The 20,374-nt window shown below is 36.9% G+C and overlaps 1 protein-coding gene and 1 non-coding gene across 2 annotated transcripts in view; one reads left to right on the forward strand and one right to left on the reverse strand.

Annotated features, from left to right (window-relative positions):
• Positions 1-6,180, reverse strand: part of ELF1 (E74 like ETS transcription factor 1) — a 79,147-nt gene extending 72,967 nt beyond the window's left edge. Inside the window, exon 1 of the mRNA XM_007468602.1 lies at positions 6,027-6,180. The gene's annotated coding sequence lies outside the window, so the exon portion shown is untranslated. The remainder of the gene's footprint in view (positions 1-6,026) is intronic.
• Positions 6,181-16,605: 10,425 nt separating this feature from the next.
• TRNAK-CUU (transfer RNA lysine (anticodon CUU)) lies at positions 16,606-16,678 on the forward strand. Its single transcript has one exon. It is a non-coding gene; the product is annotated as a tRNA-Lys (tRNA).
• The last annotated feature ends 3,696 nt before the right edge of the window (positions 16,679-20,374 follow it).

A 20,374-nucleotide genomic window follows, 5' to 3' on the forward strand; every position in this document is an offset into this window, starting at 1 on the left:
CTAAAGGCATCAACTGCCCATTTGTTTAGGGTCCTGGAAGATTTTAGTCCCCAGGGCAAAACACCATAGTAAGATGCTGAATGGGTAGGAAGGCATCAATAGCAGGCATCTGTTCCTAGGAAAGATAATGAAAAACTCTAAAGTATCTTAAATATTCATTCTCTCCATACTCTTTGTAAACTCTTCACATATGCTCTTGCACATATGCTCCAAGAATTATGTGCAAGTGTTTCCAAACTGGAAATAATCTACTGCCATCAAGAAGAAAGAATAAATACATTCCGATACAGACAATGTAATACTACACTGCAATTAAAATTAAGATAAAGCTCATAGAGTTAAATGAAAGAAACAAGTCACTATAGAATATATACGGTGTGATCCATTTAAATAAAGTTCAAAGGGGTAAAACTATAAAGAAAAGTTTATCACAAAAATCAGGATAATAGTTATTTTTAAGGAGAAACAAACATGGGCAGAGTGGGGGATTTCTCTTTTTCTTTTTAAATATTTATTTATTTATTTGGCTGTGCCGGGTCTTCGTTGTGGCACTCGGCATCTTCATTGCCACATGCGGGATCTTTAGTTGAGGCCTGAGGGATCTAGTTCCCCAACCAGGGATGGAACCTGGGCCAGCTGCGTTGGGAGCAGGGAGTCTTAGCCACTGGACCACCAGGAAAGTCCCGCTGGGGGATTTCTATCTTAATAAACATGTTCTATTTCTGTTGTGACATGGGTAAACACTATGTAATTACATTTAAACTGTATATGTTTTATACATTCCCCTACATGCACATTTCAGTTTTAAAGAAAAAAGGATAATGAATTGCTCCATTACAATACTCAGCTTCCATTTAGTATTTTGGTATAAAAAATAAGATGCACATAAACTAACAGTTATTAAATCAACACCTCATTTTTATAGTTTAATTGTAAAATTTTCTAGTTTCACGGTTTACAGGACTGCTTTCTAAAACACAGAAAATAACCAATTTTCTTTCATTTAGATTTGTAAAACTGTACCATACAACTCTGCACAAATACAATGACCACTGTATTACTGAGCATCTAACCCATAGAAAATGAACTTTACATGACTTTATATCATGTAAAGTCACACTGGCCCCTGCTACCTTGAAGAACTTCTGTTCCATGGGGTAGAAGACTGGAAAAGGATAGATCTAAGAAAATACAAATTTGAAAAATCAAAAAACCAAAAACTTGTATAAGTGGTTGCCTTTAGGCAGCAGGACTGAGAGTGGGAAGGGGTAGTAGAGAGGCTGCTTTTCATTAAAGGCTTTTTATTAGATTTTTAACAATGTGCATCATTTTGATAGCTTTTTAATATAAAAATTATTAAATCAATCTTCATAAAAACTCCAGAAGGCATTCATATTGTTTACTGTTGTGCTTTTTTTGGGGTTTGTTTTGATGCTGGCAACCAATCTCAAGCTACAAAATATGGAGATAAAAAAGAGCTGATACCCTGCTACTCAGCCTTAAAAGACAAATGAAAGAAGAGCTCTGAATTCCTACAGGGGTAAGAGAATGAAAGTGAAAAGAGAAGTTTACCTCTACCAACAAAGCAAACAGCCCAGGAGTTATTTTTTTCAAAAAGGGTGGGGTGCCTACACATTTGTAGTATAGCTCAATAGCCACTTTTACTCTAGTATACAGATCGTCTGACAAGACACAAAGATAGAGATGACAAATAACTTGCTCCTTAGGAGTTCCTCTTCTACAAATGGGAGAAAGATTGCTCAGACAGTTGAAAACTGCCCTAATCATTTAGGTTGACTCAATGATATTACTAATTTAATTCCTACCATTTATATGAGGCAGCTCCTAAGCAAAGGAGCAAAATAGTCTGGCCAACTGATGGTAGCAGAATTATATTCAGACCATTCAACTGATGGGACTCTTCTTCCCATTTCTATGAGAGTCTGTGAACACCTATGTCCCATTAGACAAGACGTAATGTAATGCAAAGCCTACAAATATGCAATCAACTATGCAGTTAAATGTCCAAAGAAACTCATACGGTAAAAAAAAGTTACTCCCTGCCAGACTCAAACAATTACAAACACTAATAGTGTATTTCCCAGGAGAGAAGGGTTTTCAAAGACTATAATGCCACCCTAAATCAGGAAGGGGCTGTTTTTTGCTCTAACCCAAGGAAAACAGAATGGAGAGATACCATGAAGCACCAAAGGGAACTAAAAAAAAACCTAACATTGGAGAGAGTGTGATGGTTCGCTGAGAGATAAAGAAGAGGCTAATTATACCTGAAAAACAAAAATAATTAGTTTAATTATATATTGTGGTCAAGCCAGTAGTGAATGGGGAGCCAGAGGAGAAAAAGTAGAATTAGAGAAAAGGAAACAGGGAGAGCCACACAGTTGAAAAATATACCACAGCAAAAAACTGGAACAGAGAAAGGGATAACTAGGGTAGGGAGACGAGGCTAAATAAGTTCTAGTGACTTTTCTTACTTACTACAGGCCATTCAAAATACCACTGTTCCTTAAAAAATCAGATATTAAAATGTTAAGTAACTGATTAATCACTCTTCACAGCTCTTAAGCCTGCGAACTCTCCAAGAAAGTGTGGCATCCCGTGCATCACAGTCATCTAGAGTACTTATTAAAATTGCAGATGGATAAGTCAAACCCCCGGGCCTAAGGAACCAAAATCTCTAAGTTGAAGCCAGGTGATTCTCTGTTACACCAAAGGTCAAAAATTACTACTTTAAAGGTAGTATAGTACCAGGCAGGTGTTAATTACTTCTTTGGTTACAACATGCAGGCATCAGAGATTAAGTTGAGGGCCACATGCCCTTAATTTAAAGATTTGCTACCACTAACTTTAACAGGACCTGCCCAACTGAGCAGCCAAGGGTTTAATGCAGCAAATAACACTGGCCTATACACTTGTGCTCGATACTCTGTCAAAGGTTGAAAAAGGTGAAGAAATAGAATAAAACATCTCTGCTCTCTAAGAGCTTATATTCTTATTCTTATTGAAGACACTCTCCTTAACCTACACAAATGCTATTCATTCTTCAATACTCATAATTCCTAAAGACTCATAGACTTTTCTGCCTATTTTAAGTCTCAGTCACCTTTCACCTCTAGGCAAACAGTCTGAACCGAAATTTAACAACTCAGTGGTTTGGTTCCATTCTTTACTTATTTCACCTACGTGTTCCCAGTAAGAATCTAAGTTTGTGAGACGAGAGCCCAGGTTTTCTAGCCTTCTGTGCCCTGTTCGTTGCTTAGAACAATGATGGCCACACTGTGCAGGATCTGACACTGAATTAGGTTAGGGGACTTGGAAATTTAAAAGATTCAACAGTCATATGCAAAGCATTTAAAAAATCTAAAGAAAGGCAGATCTAAAGTAAATTTCAACCACCATAATAAAACACATCAAAAAGTGAATAAGATTTTGTATTCCCCAGATTCTAAGAATCAAGTGCCTGGTATGTAAAGTAAACTTTCAAGGAAGAAGAGTAGGGTACAACAAATGGAATGAGATTATTAATTTCGGAAAGGTTAAAGTCAAGATTGTACTTACGTTAGAGTTTAGAGACCTCTAGATTTTTGTAAACATATGCAAAGTTTAACACACACACTTTAATAGAACAAGGTATCATACTAAACAGTATATGCCCTCCCCAAAGAATATGAGGTAAAATTAAAGTGGAAATAAACCTGTCTTTGTATCTGGAAGTTCGACGTAAATTCCCAAGTCCTTGTATTTCCATCTCCCTGAGGCCCATCTTAAACATGCAATGTCACAATGCTTCAACTATGAAAAAATTCTAATAGTAGTGAAAAAAAGCTGTTGTAGAAATTAAACAAATGGCTCATCCTCTCTGTGATGAAAAAGGAAACTAGTTTGAACACATTTTCAAAATCATTAGTTAATTCATTTGGTCATACCTTATCACCAAAATGATCACCAAGCAACTTAATTAAAGCTTTATTTACTCTTGAGGAAATACAGACCATTTCAAACAAAGCATCACTTGTTGGTGTGGGCTAGCAGGAGCAGCTCCAGGCTGGAAGGCCTGCCATCAAGCACTACATAACCCTGAGCAAGTCACAAGACCTCTTTGAGCCACTGTTTCTTCAACTATAAAAGTGAGGCAGTTGGATGATCTTCAGTCTTTTTTAACACTGAGTTCTTCAAATTGGTAATTCTAAGTTTAATTCTGATGACTCACTTTAAACTCATATTCAGCCTTATAAAAGGAAAGGGGTGGGATGGGAAAGGGACTGCCTAATAAGTCGTACTGGCCTTCCTTTGCTTCTATGCTTCTCCTTGAAGCCCCACCTCAGTCTTCTCCACATAATAAGAAACTGAAACATATGACTGGTATTTACTTTTATTTGAATTGCACCAATGTCTTCATTTTAAGAAACTAAATTCTTCTACTTCTCTTTAATAAATAAAATCTTAATTATCTGCTTATTTGTGTGCCCCTTGATTTTTCTCTGTGGGTCACTGGCCTTTAAAAACTCAAAAAAAAAAAAAAAAAAAAAAAAAAAAAAAAAGAAAGAAAGAAAAGGGAGGGAGGGAGGGAGGGAGGAAGGAAGGGAGGAAAAAGAGAGAGAAAGAAAGGCAAAAAAGTTTCATTAGATTTTTCACACAGAGCACACTAGAAGTAAATACAACCTCTGCTTACTCAAAAGCTGACTAAACCAGCAATATGCAAACAAAGATGACAGCAAATGGCTCAGAGCTGAACTGGTAAAATGTCTGCTTGTGCCTGTCTTATAAGACCGCAAATTGAGATCCGATAATATGAACAATCCTTTCAAAGAGTAAGAAATAATAATTGACTGCCTAGAAATCTTCACTTTCATCTGACAGGCCTTCAAGCAGTTAGAAATTTATTAGCAGCGAATTCCCAAAGAACTAGCTAACTATCATTACATTCAATAATAAATGACTTGGCAAATTTTATTTCTAAAAACTGTATTTGGAGTCACTGCATATTCAAATTTTACTTTCATTCAAATTTTAGTTTCACAAATAACTTTCGTAAGCAATATACTGCTGCATCCAACTTCTCAGAGCACCTAGAACTTCAAGGCACACCAGAATCTCCTAATTTCAATAATGAGAAATATTTCAGGAAAAAACTAAGCAACCTTTTCTAGGTATTTTTTTTTTTTTTTTGCTCAAAACAAGCAAATTTTAAGAATAGTTGTATAGACAGAAGGTTAATACTCTTTACTTTTTCTTTTTACACAAATCAAAATACTACGTTTCCTCAGAAACTAGCTATGCTTCTAAGGCTGTTACTCAGAATAAGTTTCCAGTGTGAATTATAAAACTTTATTATTTTTTTCTAATAGTAAATGAATCATTCTAGCCTTTCTTCCTCTTTATTTAATAATCACTTTAACTTGTTATCTAAATGACCGTTCATTTTACTCAAACTTATATAGTTTTCAAAATTAAGTGTTTAGTATAATTTCATTAACTTTAAAGAAAGGAAAAAGGATATTACAAAGGGCATTACAGTCAATGAACAACACCTATGACTGAGGTGTCCCAAAGTTCCCCTTAACTAAAACGCCAAAACAAAATCTTCGCTCTTGAATTTCTTTAACACCCATATCACAGGTGAATAATATAGTTTACTTAATTGTAAATTACAGGGTACCCTCACAAACACAATTACATTTTTAAAAATTGGAATTTGACCTAGTTTGCTTTGTAGTATGAAAAAGAAAGTAAGAAAAATCTCCTTTATTCTCAAGTCATATGGGGGGAAAAAAATCACACAAAATATAAAAAACGCTTTACCAAGAAGATCTAAAACTTTCCAGAACTTGAATGCTTTGTTTCCCCCTAGTAGTGAAGTTCAATCAGGCATGTGACTGACTACACACATTTTTTCCAGAGAGTTAAAGAACACATTCAGCCCTGTCCTTCGACAGGTAAGAACCACCCTCCGTTTATCAGGCTCAGGGAACAGCCAGAAGCAAACACGCAAAATCTTAACAAGTTACCTTCAAATATTCTCGTTCTCTTTAGATACTGTCCTTTGGGCTTGAAAGTAAAAAGCAATCCGGCAAGTTTTGTGCTGTTAAAATGGCTCCTGTAGATTGGGGAAGTGGTGTCTGTGCTTCAGCTTATGAGTCATATGTGAGACTGAGTGTTTCTAAGGGAGGCACGCCCATGTTGCCGTGGACCCAATTACTCTGCTAGGTCAGACATGCGAATCCACAGGTGAAAACGGGGAGAGGGGTAGAAAAAAGGAGAGAGGCACAGCCAAGGAGCAAGGTCTACCTTGATTAAACCATAACTCAGCTCAAGTTAATTACCATAATTTAAAATTAACAATGAGATAGAATCAATCTGTAAGGAAGCAAAATGAAAAACCTCTATGTTGTTTTAAAAAATAAAAATCTCAATTTTTAGAAGTTATTTTAATATAGCAACTAAATAAAACTATGAAAGAAAAAAAAAGTAGGGAAGGGAATGGAAGAGAGACAGCAAACTTTCTGGCTTTTAATGTAACAAAGGCCTGCTGAGTCTAACCTGGCAACTCATTAACTCTTATATAAAAGGGGTATATTGCTATGTAATCTGCTAGCACACTGTAATACCACATGCAGATTTATACATTCGCTAAACAGATAAAATCCACTAGAAAATTCAAAGTTCAATGGAAAAGTAAGTGTGAATTACTAATCTGGTTTTCAGAATAAAAAAGCAAACTTGGGATTAGAAAGGAACTAAAGTTCAATATAGCAAAATAATTTTAAATAGAATTGCAAGCTTGACAAAACTCTACTTGAAACAAATTATCAATGCAATCACCGTTCATAACTCTACTACTGCCAAGTGATAGCCACAGTCTTCTTTACCTTCCAAACAAAACTGTCCACACATAAAAGCCAACCATGTGCAAAGCACCCTGCTACAGCTCTGGTGAGCCCCAGGGTGTCAACAAAACATATGGCCAGTGCAGTTTGCTCTCCAAGTCAACGTACATCTGACAATGTGCCCAAGCAGTGGAAACGGTAATTACTACAGCTACTTACCCTGTCCTCTGGGTGAGTATTTATTAATTTACTCTAAGAGCTTCAGAACGGCTTAAAAGCATTAAGTACTTCCAAAAGTACTTGAAATGAAGAAGCGCAACTCACTAGCTGGGCTTCATCCTATCTTTTACAAAAAGTAAGTAAGATTTAGCAAGGTTTTCTTCCTTTAGTTAATTACTTGGAAGTAATTATTCTGCCTTACTAGAGGCACAGCTGAGGGGACAAGCTGTCACTGACAGGAACTTTACAAACTGCTACAAAACATAATGATTGTAAACAAACTTTCTGCCCATTAAGTGCCTGTTTATCCATGCCACTGAACACTGCTTGACTAATATTTTTACTAAAATAATCTCCACGATTTAACAAATTATTAATAAAAATTATGCTAAAAAGAAAAATACATCACATTTTCTACTGACAAATGTTACATTTAACTTGCTTTAGAGATCATTTATCCAGAATGACTACTTGGAACCCAAACACCAAGGAAAAAGATCCTCTGAGCAGTCATGGGAAATTTTCACTGGAAAATCCCCCAAGTCGTTTCCCAGAGCTAAAATTTATCTTAGATAATATCCACAAATAAGCCTAACAATCTGATTATCTTTTACCTAATCAGAATTAGAAGTTATAAGTGGTGAAAGAGGGACTAGTGAAAGGATGATGTCGAACCAACAAGTGACAGAGTGGATAATGAAAGATTTTTAAAAAACATCTAACACTATGACTATAACTTTAAAAGTACTGGGGTCCAAAGCCACTCTGAAAGGTCAGTAAGTTCTACATACTCCCTGAGGATATCACCAAATAGTAAGGGCCTAGAAGTCAGCATTATTATGATAAAGGTTTTTAAAAAACAAATGACTAACATCAAATGTGTGAAATGTTTTATGAAGTATAGATATATAAAAGGGTTTGCTTCTGCTATTGAGAAAATCCTTTTGTATCAAGTACCTTATTACCTGATAATGGCAGATATTCGGACTGTAATTTAAAGGTACTTTTAGCCACCGGTATGTAGAAGTGAAGTAAGAGATGTAAAGTAAAAATAATTACCCCTCTTCAACAGAAACAAACATCTGAGTTGTTCCCAAAGAGGCAATCCAGAGCTGCTACTGTAATATATTGCCCCTTTGCTCAGGTGTGTCTCTGTAAGCGTTATCTTACCACCTATAGGAATTGGATCCTGGTTCTATTCACAGCACCCAAAAATCAATCTCCACCAAAAAAACAAACAAACAACAACAACAACAAAAAAAACTGGCCAACAGTTCAGCACAGGTTGAGTTCAAATCCTAGCTCTGCTACCTATTAGCTGTGTAGTCCTGGGAAATTACTTCTAACAGTACCCACCTCCAACTCAAATAATTATTGCGAGAATTAAAGTCAGTTCATATACTACTATTTGGAATATATAAAGAACTTTCACAACTCAAAAATAAGAAAACAAGCCAATTTTTAAAATGGTCAAACTATTTGAATAGATACTTCACCGAAGAAGAGATACAGATGGTAAATAAGCAGAGAAAAGATCTCAGCATCATTACTCACTAGAGAAAAGCAAATTAAAGTCAGAATACCACTACACACCATTACAGTAGAATAAAAACAACAACAACAACACTAACAATACCAAGGGCTGGTGAGGATATGGAACAACTACAACTCTCACACACTGCTGGTGGGAATGCCTATTCAGAAAGCAGTTTAGCAATTCTTTATAAAGTTAAACATACACTTAATCTACAATCCAGCTGTCCTACTCCTAGATATTTACCTAAGAGAAGTGAAAATATGTGTCTATTTTAAAAAAAAAAACTACATAAATATTTATAGCAGTTTCATTCATTACCACCAAATACTGGAAACGCAAATGTCTGCCAACTGGTGAACAGATGAACGCGTTGTGGTATATCCATACGATGATGGAATGCTATCAGCAATAAAAAGGTATTAACTTCTACACTTCTGACAGATGATACCATATGGATGAATCTAAAAGCATAGATTCATTATTATGCTTTTGGCCTATTACGCATAATAAGCCAAACTCAAAATACGTACTGTATGATTCCATTTATATGACATTCTAGAAAAGGCAAAACAAAAAAGACAGAAATTGTATCAGTGGTTGCCAGGGGATGGGAATGAGTGGAACGGGTTGACTACAAAGGAGAACAAGGGAACTGTTTGGGGTGATGGAAATATCCTGTATGGTGACTGTGGTATTGGTTATAATACCTGTACATGTCAAAAATCACAAAACTGTATAACTAAATAGGGCAAATTGTACTGTATATAAACTATACCTCAACAAATATGACTGGAAAAAGAAATCCAGTTCATGTACAATACAGTACTAGGCGCTTAGTAAACACTTCATAAACATTAGCTGTTATTATTATGCTTCATAGTAGAAGCAATCAGTATCAAATACTTCAGGATGACAAACTTTAGGTCTCTAAATTTGTAAATAAAATGTGGCATCTTAGACTTGTGATGGAAATATAATGCACCTGTATATACTGTGGGTATGTTTCTTTCTAAAATTAGATATATATCAAAGTCAGTATATATCTTAATATAGAGCTGTCACACCTGGGGGAATTGCCAACATTTATATTTGAACTATTAGCTGAGAAAGATGTCAACTGAATGAATTTATTAAATGCCAACTGAAGTTAAGGCACTGTTCATTTCTTTGTTTAAAAATAGAACTTATGAAAAGAATTTACTGTGTAAGCAAGCACTCTCTTCTTCCCTTTTATTTTTACCTCTTCTCCTTGAACTCAAATTTGAGAACTTCTAGTACATGAAAATACAGAACAGTCTAAGTTTCATATCTAGGAACCCTGGGCTAAGAAAAAGGCATGGTTGGAATCTTTCTGGATTTGCAGCTAACATGTGTCCATCCAGAGATGGAAGAAGAAAAGATCAAACCATTAAAATGATAAATGACCAAAATCACTCTTCCCTACTATTTAAATATAAAAATAAAATTTTAAAGACCAAGATTCAGTGTTATAAATCTTTCAGTGGGACAGCATTAATTTTGTTGATGTTAACACCTCCAAAGTGTAATCCCAGGTTCTGAGCAACGTGCAGCATTTCCAAATGTGAGCTTAAATGTAATTCTCTATTATCTATCACTAGATTTGTTAAACCAAGGCCCCCTTCCCCTTCCCCCTTTAGGTTATAAGACTTATCCATAAGAACGTCCTCCTGGTCAAGTGTCTGTGTGTTTTCAGAGGCAAACCAAAGGCAAAAGGGGCCACAGCTTTGCCTGGCTTTGTTCATTACTGTATTCCTACCACTAAGACAGGGTCCAACACACAGCAGAAACTCAGACATGAATGAATAACTTTTCTCAAACAGTTCATTAAAGGGAAATTTTAGCGTATCAGGATTTTACCTGTACACTAAAAATATTTTTTACAGACGTGATTTCACCCATGATTTTTTTTTTCAAACTGAGGTTATATTTGACATAAAACTTTATATTAGTTTCAGGTATACAATGTAATGATTCAATATTGTACACACTGCATAATGATCACAGTAAGTCTAGTTACCATCTGTCACCATAGAATTTTTTCCTTGTGATGAGAACTTTTAAGACTCTCTGAGCAACTCTCAAAAAGGCAATACAGTGTTAGTGATTATAGTTATCATGCTGTACATCACATCATCATGACTTAATTATTTTATAACTAGACCTCCTGCACTCATTTAATTTACCCTCTAACCCCCTTCCCCTCTGGCAACCACCAATTTGTTCTCTGTATCTATGAGTTTGGTTTGGTGTTGTTTGTTCATTTGTTTTGTGTTTTAGATTCCATATATAAGTGAAATCATATGGTATTTGTCTGTCTAATTTCACTCAGCGTAATACCCTCAAAGTCCATCCATGTTGTCATGAACGGCAAGATTCCATTCTTTTTTATGCTGAGTAGTATCCTATTGTATGTATGTGTGTATACATATATACACATCTACTTTATCCCTTCATACATCAATGGACACTTAGGTTGTTTGATTTGACCCATGATTTGATATAGCTGAATTCATGTAACTATGTTACAAGATTCTATTGCATGTGTTATTTTGGGTGTTAGACTTTCCTTTCTTGTCAAAAATAACCAAGACTTGACTGTACAATTATATTCTTTATAATGCTCCCAGGTAATATGCTAAGTGCAATCTCAAGTTTTATATCACCATGAAATTATCTCTTGCAATTTAAAATTCAATATTGAAGACAATATATTTTTTACTTCAGTGGATTGTAACCAGGGATGCACCTCCGAATTACTGAAAGAAACTTCTGAAGATACATGCCTACTCCTAGAAACAGATTCAGTGGTGTGGATAGAGCCCAGGCTTATGAGAACCACTGCTCTGCTGCTACAGAGCCCTAGAACCTAATGTAGTTGGTGCTCCTCACACAGCAGCCGCTCAGAAAGTCTCTTGTCACCTTACGATTCAGCAACCTCCAAATGTTGTAGAGAGGAAATCTTCTGTTTTTTATATTGAGATGAGAGTGAAACTTCAGCTCCTCCTTTGCTATTCTTCAGGTAAAAGCAACATATCATAGAAAAATAATATCTCAACTTCTTAACTGTCCCTTTCTCTACCACCAACTGCGTACTTTCAATTCACGTTTCACCACTCTCAGAGAAATCTTCCTAAAGAACAACTCTGTGAGTGATGTGATGATCACTCATGGTTGAGAAACAAACTTTGATTCCCTAGAGGCAAAAAGCTGGACTACTTATCATGGTGCTCAAAGTTTTCACAATCCGACCTCACTTTACCTGTTTCCAGTCCTATCTTCCCCACTCTCCACCTCTTCCCCACTGTCTACCTCGGGTCTGTTTTTCTCTCTCTCCCTCCCTCCCCACTGCCCCCCACACACACACACTCAATCTCTCTCTCTCTCTCTCTCTCTCTCTCTCCAGCCTTACTGAAACCTGGATTGCTCCATTCCTATTTGTTTGCCTTCTCTGGGCTTGGAAAGCACTTACCTTATTTCCTACCCTTTCCCTTATCTCTGCCTACTCATCCATCCTTCATAATCTCAGTTCAAATGCCTTCTCTATATGAAGGCTTCCCTCTGTTGCCCCACTTATAACTATTATTACAAGAACTGACCACAAGGCTGAAAGGAAACTTAGAGATCCTCTATTCAGTCCAGTAGTTTTTAAACTTTTCTGTTAAGTAACTGAATTCTTATAAAAATCTTCAAGGAAACTTGATACTACATTCATTTAAGTCTTCAGTGTTTTAAGAAAACCTAAAACACTGATACAATCTAGTCTCATTTAAAAATAGGAAAAGGAGGTCTACAGAGAGGTGACTTGACCAATGTCAAGTTAGTAACAGATCTGAGGTACTCTCAGGCACTCACTCATTTAGCAAATATTCACTGAGCACCTACTATGTGCCAGGCACTTCTGTAGGCCCTTGTTATACAGCAGTGAAGAAGACGACACATTGTTGATAAATGACCCCCTACTCACATGATGCTTACATTCTAGCCAGGAAGAGAGAAATGTTATGAACTAAATATATAGTATGTTGATTATAAATAAAAGACACAATAAAATGTGTAGTATGTTAGTGATAAGGACGAATAAGAAAAAATAAAACAGCAATGAGAAGAATATGACAATTTACACAAACTAGCTAGGGAAGACTTCCTTTTGCCAGGTCACTTTTGAGTAAAGACCTCTAGCCATGAAGACACATCTAAGGAAGAACATTTCAGGCAGAAAAAAGCCCATGCAAAGACTCTAACAGGGAGCTTGCCTGATATGTTCAAGGAAAGCAAGGAGGCCAGTGTGGTTCATGTAGAGAAAATAAGGAAGAGAGTAACAGAAGGAGGAAGAGCACTGGAAACTAAGGGAGAGCCTCACTGTTTAGAGACTTTAGCAGGAGAGTTTGGAGTAGCTGAGTCATAAGATTTGACTGCTGTGTTGCAAAAAAACCTGCAGTGGCCCAGGCATGGAAGAAAGGAGAAGCTTATGCAATAACTCAGAAAAGATGATAATGGCTTAGACAAAGGAGGCAGAAGAAGAAGATATGAGTAAATTATGGGTATGTTTTTAAGGAATATCCAACGAGATTTCTGAATGGACAGCAAGTGGGTTGTGGGGGAAATAAGGCTTCAAAACTCAGTTTCTGGCCACTGGAAGACTGCAGATGCCAAAACTGTGATAGATTTGGGGTAAGGGGATATCGGGAGTTACTGAACACATTAAGGTGAACACAGATGGCGATGGCTTGGGGTAGGGGGAGATCAGGAGTTACTGAACACATTAAGTTTGAGATGCTCATTAGCTATCCAAGTAAAGATGTCAAAATGGTATTATTGTCCTGGAGCTGAATACACAGTCCTGAAGCCCAGGGTAGAGGTCTGGGCTAGGTATATATAATTTGGGAGTCATTAACATCTATTTGATATTAAAGCTACAGATATAAAAGGTAACAATGACAGAAGTTTGGGGACACTCTACTATTTAGAGGTAGGGGAGATGAGGGAGAACTAGCAAAGAAGGCTGAAAAGGAGAACCCAGAAATGCAGCAGGAAATACGGCCAATGTGGCATGAACCTGAAATTTAAGTAGAAGTACTTCCAGGAGGAAGGAATGAGCGACTGTGCCAAATCCTGACAACAGATCAAATGAGATGAGGTCTAAGAGGAAAACGACAGTTGATTTAGCAGCATGGACATCACTGCTGATTTTGAAAGAAGAATTTTCATGGTGTGGTAAAGGTGAAAAAGAAACAAGCAAAACATCTGATCAGATAGAGTTTAGGGGAGAATGAGGGGTGAGAAACTAAAGACAGAAAGTAATTTTGTTGTGAAGGGGTCAAGAAAAGATTTTTGGGGTGATGGACAGACTGTTCTTTAAGAAAAGCAGTGCCTTTCTTATTGCCCAGAACGGGGTGAGAAACTAAAGACAGAAAGTAATTTTGTTGTGAAGGGGTCAAGATTTTTGGGGTGATGGACAGACTGTTCTTTAAGAAAAGCAGTGCCTTTCTTATTGCCCAGAACATTCCATTTTGTATTGCAGTTAATTTTGTACACCTCTGTGTCTACATTCATAAACCAGTTACCCACTTGAGGGGAGGAACCGTATCACGCAGCTTCCACAACCAACTGTGACTGTGAACAAGTTACTTCACACCACTATGGGATTTCAGTTTCCTTTTTTTGTAAAATATTGAGAGAGTCTAGAGATCTGGTAATTCTGAAAATCCATTTTAGTTCTGACATTTTATTACTCCATAGCCTCTCTGAGGCCTCTGAATAGTGTTTGAGGAACTGAAAACAAAAATCACATTAAGGCTACATTTAAAAGAGAAGTCTCCTCCTCAAATTTTTATATAATTTATTGAAAGTAGTATGTAAAATTACCAGATATTCAGAACAACCTGGAAACTTTACAAAGTCCTGCAAAAATTCAATTACACTTATTACACTTTACTAATAAAAGGTTTTTTAAAAAAGAAAACCTATACTAATATTCTAGAAACATTTTTTTATCTTATGGCAGTAGGATATTTAAGCAAATAGACTTTTAACACAAGTCCCAAAAAGTTCATCTTAAAATACACCAAAACTCCATGCTCTTAAAAACAAAAGACAACTACCTTTTGCCATTCGTAAAATTTAAGACAATATGATACAGGTCAAGCCTCTTATTTTACACTACCCTGATTTAGACTATGTCTATTTTCATTTGATATTTCTTATTTATCTATAAAACAAATTAAAGGCCCTACTTACAAGGAGACTAATAAAAAAGCTAAGTATTATGGCTTTCTTATAAATAAATGCACTCAATATAAATTCATCATTGCTTGTGGACCGATGACTTACTTGGCTTGAGTTTTTGCTGTAGGCCTGAATCACAGAAGGCTCAGCCCCGAAGATTAAAACCCAGCAACATGAAAAAAATTCACCTTGCTATTACTTTTGCTCTTTAATAAAAAGAACATATAAACAGAAAAGTAGGGGAATTTTAGGATATGTTAAAGAAACAAGAACTTCAATTTCTCTTAATTACATTGCTGGTCAAAATAGAGAAATGAAGAAACTAACGTTAGCAACTAGCCCTGAAAATCCACAAAAAATTGACTTAAATTGCTTATTATAGTGCCAGGACACATAATGTGTTCTCAAATACCTATCCAAAAAGGGGGAATACACAAACATACTAATACTACATCCATACTCAGCAATAAAATGAAATTAACTATTGATAAATACAACTTGGACAACTCTTAAAAGCATTATGTTGAGTGAAAGAAGAAGCCAGTGTCAAAAGGTTACATACTATACGATTCCATTTACATGACATTCTCGAAGAGACAAAACCGTAATGATGAACAGAGCAGTGGTTGTAGGGGATGGATTGGGGGGATGGTGGGACTGACTATAGGGACAGAGCATGAAGGTGATGGAATTGTTCTATATCCTGATTTTGCTGGTGGCTACACAAATTTAAACTTGTATTAAAGTTCATAGAATTGTACAGCAAATAAAGGAATCAATTTTACTTTATGATTAAGTTAAAAAATAAAACAAAAATTGTTTTTAACTCCAGTAGCCCAAAAAATCATTACTCCAGTCCCTAATCATTAGAAAATATCAGACAAAATCAAATTGAGGCACATTCTACACAATACCTGACCAGTACTCTTCCAAGTGTCAAGGTCAAAAAGGACAAGGAACCACCACAGATTTGAAAGGAGATATGACAACTAAGTGCAATTTGTGTATCCTTGGTGGATCTTGGAACAGAAAAAGGGCATTAGTGGAAAAACTATAAAAATCTTACTACAGGTCTTCCCTGGTGGCGCAGTGGTTGAGAGTCCGCCTGTCGATGCAGGGGACACGGGTTCGTGTCCTGGTCCGGGAAGATCCCACATGCCGCAGAGCGGCTGGGCCCGTGAGCCATGGCCGCTGAGCCTGCGCGATCGATCGGAGCCTGTGCTCCGCAGCGGGAGAGGCCACAACAGTGAGAGGCCCGCGTACCGCGGGGAAAAAAAAAAATCCTACTACAGTTTAACTAATGGTATTATACCAATGTTAATTTCTTAGTTTTCATCATTGTACTGTGACTATATAAGATGTTAACATGAGTGGAAGATGGATGAAAAATATACAGGAACTCTCTGTACTATTAATGCAATTCTTCCATGAGCCTAAAATCATTTCAAAGTAAGTTAAATGCCAGAATCTTTAAGAAAAAGGTTTTCAATAATTTCATAAAGCAAAAATACATTTCCTTCTCTTTCAAAAACAAACCAATGCCATCCTGCATATTTTGATCACCTGGTGTAGTTTGATTACCTAGTGTAGGTCTTACCTGCACTAAGATCACATATATTATCTGAAAGGGATAAAACAGATTCTACCATAAATTATATGACTTACTAGCTGTGCTCACTTTCAGTGTATATGTTTATAACTTTAAAAATTCTATCAACATTTGATTTTCCAATTCAAGAGTGAAGTCTTTCCGGGAATTCCCTGGTGGTCCAGTGGTTAGGACTCGGCGCTCTTACTGCTGGGGCCCCAGGTTCAATCCCTGGTCAGGGTAACTAAGATCCCGTAAGCCATGTGGCACGGCCAAAAAAAAAAAAAAAAGAATGAAGTCCTCCTAAAGGAATTTCTCATAAATTCTACCTCCTAATATTCTTATTAAAAAAAAACAAAAAAAAAAACACTTCAATGGCCTACCAGCACCCACAGAGTAAATTCCAATACAAGATATTTTTGCATCTTGACTTTGGTCTACCATATTACAGCCTCACCTGTGGCCATGCCACCTCCCAACATTCACCCTATGATTCACCTTATTAATTGAGAGCATGTCACGCTTTCTCACTCCACATTTGCTGGCATTCCCCACCTGGGGAATCCCTCTTTCACCATTAGAAGGAAGAACTGGTCACTTCCTCCTTTGTGCTCCCACAGTATTTTGTAAGTGATCTAATAGATAAACAAATCACATTGTTTATCCATTCATACATACATTTATACACTGCTAAAATATGCAAAGCACTCTAGCTTTCAGGGACCTAAAGGTGAACTGATTTCCTTTATAATTCCTCTTGCTTACTCTGCTGGAATATCTGGTGAAGACACTCTTTTTTGTTTTTTCATCATTTATTTACATGTCTCATTGGTCATTTATTTCAGCCGGATAGCATTCCTGACCCACAACAGTGTTTAATAAATATTTGCTGAATGAAAACATTTGGAGGTTCAACTAAATACTGTCTCAATCATAAATCTGCTTTTTTCTCTTCCACACAGTCCATGCCATTCCCAGGTCATTTCTGCAAGTCTAAATTACACAAAAAGTGAGGGCCCTTTCTCACTTTCCTGAACAGTCCAATTCCGATGAATAGGTTGGTTAGGCTGGGTCTGGCAGCCCTGTTTAATGGTCAAGCCCACAGCAGCAAAGCTCTGCATTTGTTAAGAGAGAACAGCTTCTGGATTAGTCCCAGTGCTTACACCTGAACATCGCATTATGTTAAGTCTACAAATAAAATTAGAGACAGAACAAAGGAGGAGACTCCCCAATAGATTAGGACTGATTATCCTAATCAGAGGCCCTTTCTTTCAACTTTCGTCTTCTGTCCTTTTCAGGCTTTTACTTATATAGCATCCTGTCAATAAACTTCTCAAATTAGAAACAAGTTGGTAAACATTTCAGTAAAGAGGAATATTCAAATAAAATATTTAGACTACAGGCTTTATTTATTCATGTTTCACAACACCATTCAGACAATTAATGACTTTTTTTTTTTTTTGCGGTACGCGGGCCTCTCACTGTTGTGGCCTCTCCCGCTGCGGAGCACAGGCTCCGGACGCGCAGGCTCAGCGGCCATGGCTCACGGGCCCAGCCGCTCCGCGGCACGTGGGATCTTCCCGGACCGGGGCACGAACCCGCGTCCCCTGCATCGGCAGGCGGACTCTCAAGCACTGCGCACCCAGGGAAGCCCAATTAATGACTTTTTGAACTCATAATTTACTCTCATCACAAAGGACACATTTTAGCTACAGCCAAACTGCTCTGCTGCTCTTCTCCCATACTTGAAACCATACCACTGGTACAGATGAAACTTGAAAATTTTAAAGTATTTTAGATTTATTTATTTTATGAAATACTTCTTGGACATATATGATGCTCTAAGTATTTTAATGTTCTCAAATTTCTATCTCCAGGTCTCGCTCCTGTACCACAAACTCTATCAAACTCCATTCCAATGTCTGATTGGCAAACTTAACATATCCAAACCTGAATTCCTGATGTTCCCTTCAAAAAGTACCCTACCACCCACAGTTTTCTCCAGTCATCTTGGTGGCTATTCAATACTTCTAGCTGCTCAGACCAGAAACCTTGGCTTTCTTGACTGTCATATACCTACACCCAATCTGTCAGGAAATCCTGTTGGTTCAATGTTCAGTATATATATAGAACCCTAACAACACTCAACTTCATTGTTACTGATATCTCTTACCTGCATCAATCACTGTGGTAGTCCAAGCAGCCTGACCTATCTTTTTAAACGGATTACTTCTGACTGCTGCTTCTCTCTCTACAGTCTACTCTCAAAGCAGCAATCAGAAGTAATCCATTTAAAAAGATATGTCAGATCATATCACTCTCCAGCTTCAAAACCCTCCCATAGTGCCTCTTTTCACACACAAAAAAAGTCTTCGTAACTGTTCAGGACTGCAAGATCGTACCCTGCCCCAGCCTCTGTGATTTTATCTCTTCCTACTTCCCGCTTGCTCCCCCTCTTCTAGTCACACTGGTATCTCCCTGCTATCCCATGAACACATCAAGCATTCCTCCCCCCAGGTCTTGCACAGCCTGTTCTCACTGCCTTTTATGTTAGATATCCCGGTAGCTAAGGCCTTTACCTCCTGTGCTAAATTGCTGCAGTAATAGCTACTAATTTGTTTAAAATTCTCTGTGTGAAACATGACTGACTTTGCCTCTTCTCCCATTAAGAGGCGGAGTCTACTTCTCCATCCCTTAAGTGAAGAACTGGGCAAGTGATTTCCTTTGGCCAATGGATTAATAATAAATAAAACACAAGCAGAGGCTTGAAAAGCTGAGGCACACAGAGGCTTACCCTCTCTTGCTGCTAGGGATCCCTTCTGCCATCACAGAGTAGGAGAGCCACACAGAGAGGTCCCAGCCATGTAAGTGAAGCCACCCTACATCATGCATCCAGCCCTAGCTGAGTCAGCTCTGAAGAAGCAGCCAGTCCACCCACAGAATCATGAAAAATAACAGCATAGGTGATACATATAGTTGCTCAAAATTTATGACCTGCTCATTTAAAACAGGGATTTAAAACCATTCTCACCCTAGAATCCTATGCCCTTTCTATAACATCCCAAACTTTTAAAACCTCATAAAACGTTTTGAACTTTAGAATTTAGTTTGAACCACCCCAGAGACATCTCCCAAATTTAAGGATACTAAAATAAGCATGTGTCATCTGTTACACAGATTAAGAATTCAGACAGTTACAAATTAGAGAAACAAGTCCCCAGGATTTACTGATCTCTCTGCCTTGGCTCTTGCTGTTGTTTCCCCACCATCCTTTCACCCCATCCTTCAAGACTCTGCTAAAGTTCATCTGAAAGAAAATAAGAAAAGTGAGGAATTCTTTAAAAAAAAAATGCAAACTATTATTATAGAATGGATAAGTAACAAGGTCCTACTGGATAGCACAGGGAACTATATTCAATATCCTGGGATAAACCATAATGGAAAATACTATAAAAAAGAATGCATGTGTATCACTGAGTCACTTCACTGTAGAGCAGAAGTTAACACAACACTGTAAATCAACTATACTTTAATAATTCTTTTAAAAAAGAGATCTGATACTACTAAAGAAAGAAATCTGATACTATACAAACTTAGGTTATAATAAAAATGGCATCAACAAAAACATTAAATCCTATTTTGTCTGGGGGAAAAAAAAACCCACAGAATGGAAGAGGGTTCATTAGACAGTATTAGCTAACAATTTCAAACCACTTCTAATCATTAAAAGAAAAACAAAACCTATATCACATTATTCCAATTAGATTTAAATGTAAAAAAAAAAAAAAAAGGACCAGGAAAAATATAAGCATTTATATACTATTCGGTAAGGAATGTCTTTCCATGTATGACACAAACAGCAGAAAAAAAAGATATGGAAAAGAATGACATTTGACTACATAAAAATCTAAAAGCACCATAACCAAAGGTAAGGCAAAG

Source organism: Lipotes vexillifer, unplaced genomic scaffold (genome assembly GCF_000442215.2).
Source record: "Lipotes vexillifer unplaced genomic scaffold, Lipotes_vexillifer_v1.1 scaffold479, whole genome shotgun sequence".
In the NCBI taxonomy this organism is placed as follows: Eukaryota; Metazoa; Chordata; class Mammalia; order Artiodactyla; family Lipotidae; genus Lipotes; species Lipotes vexillifer.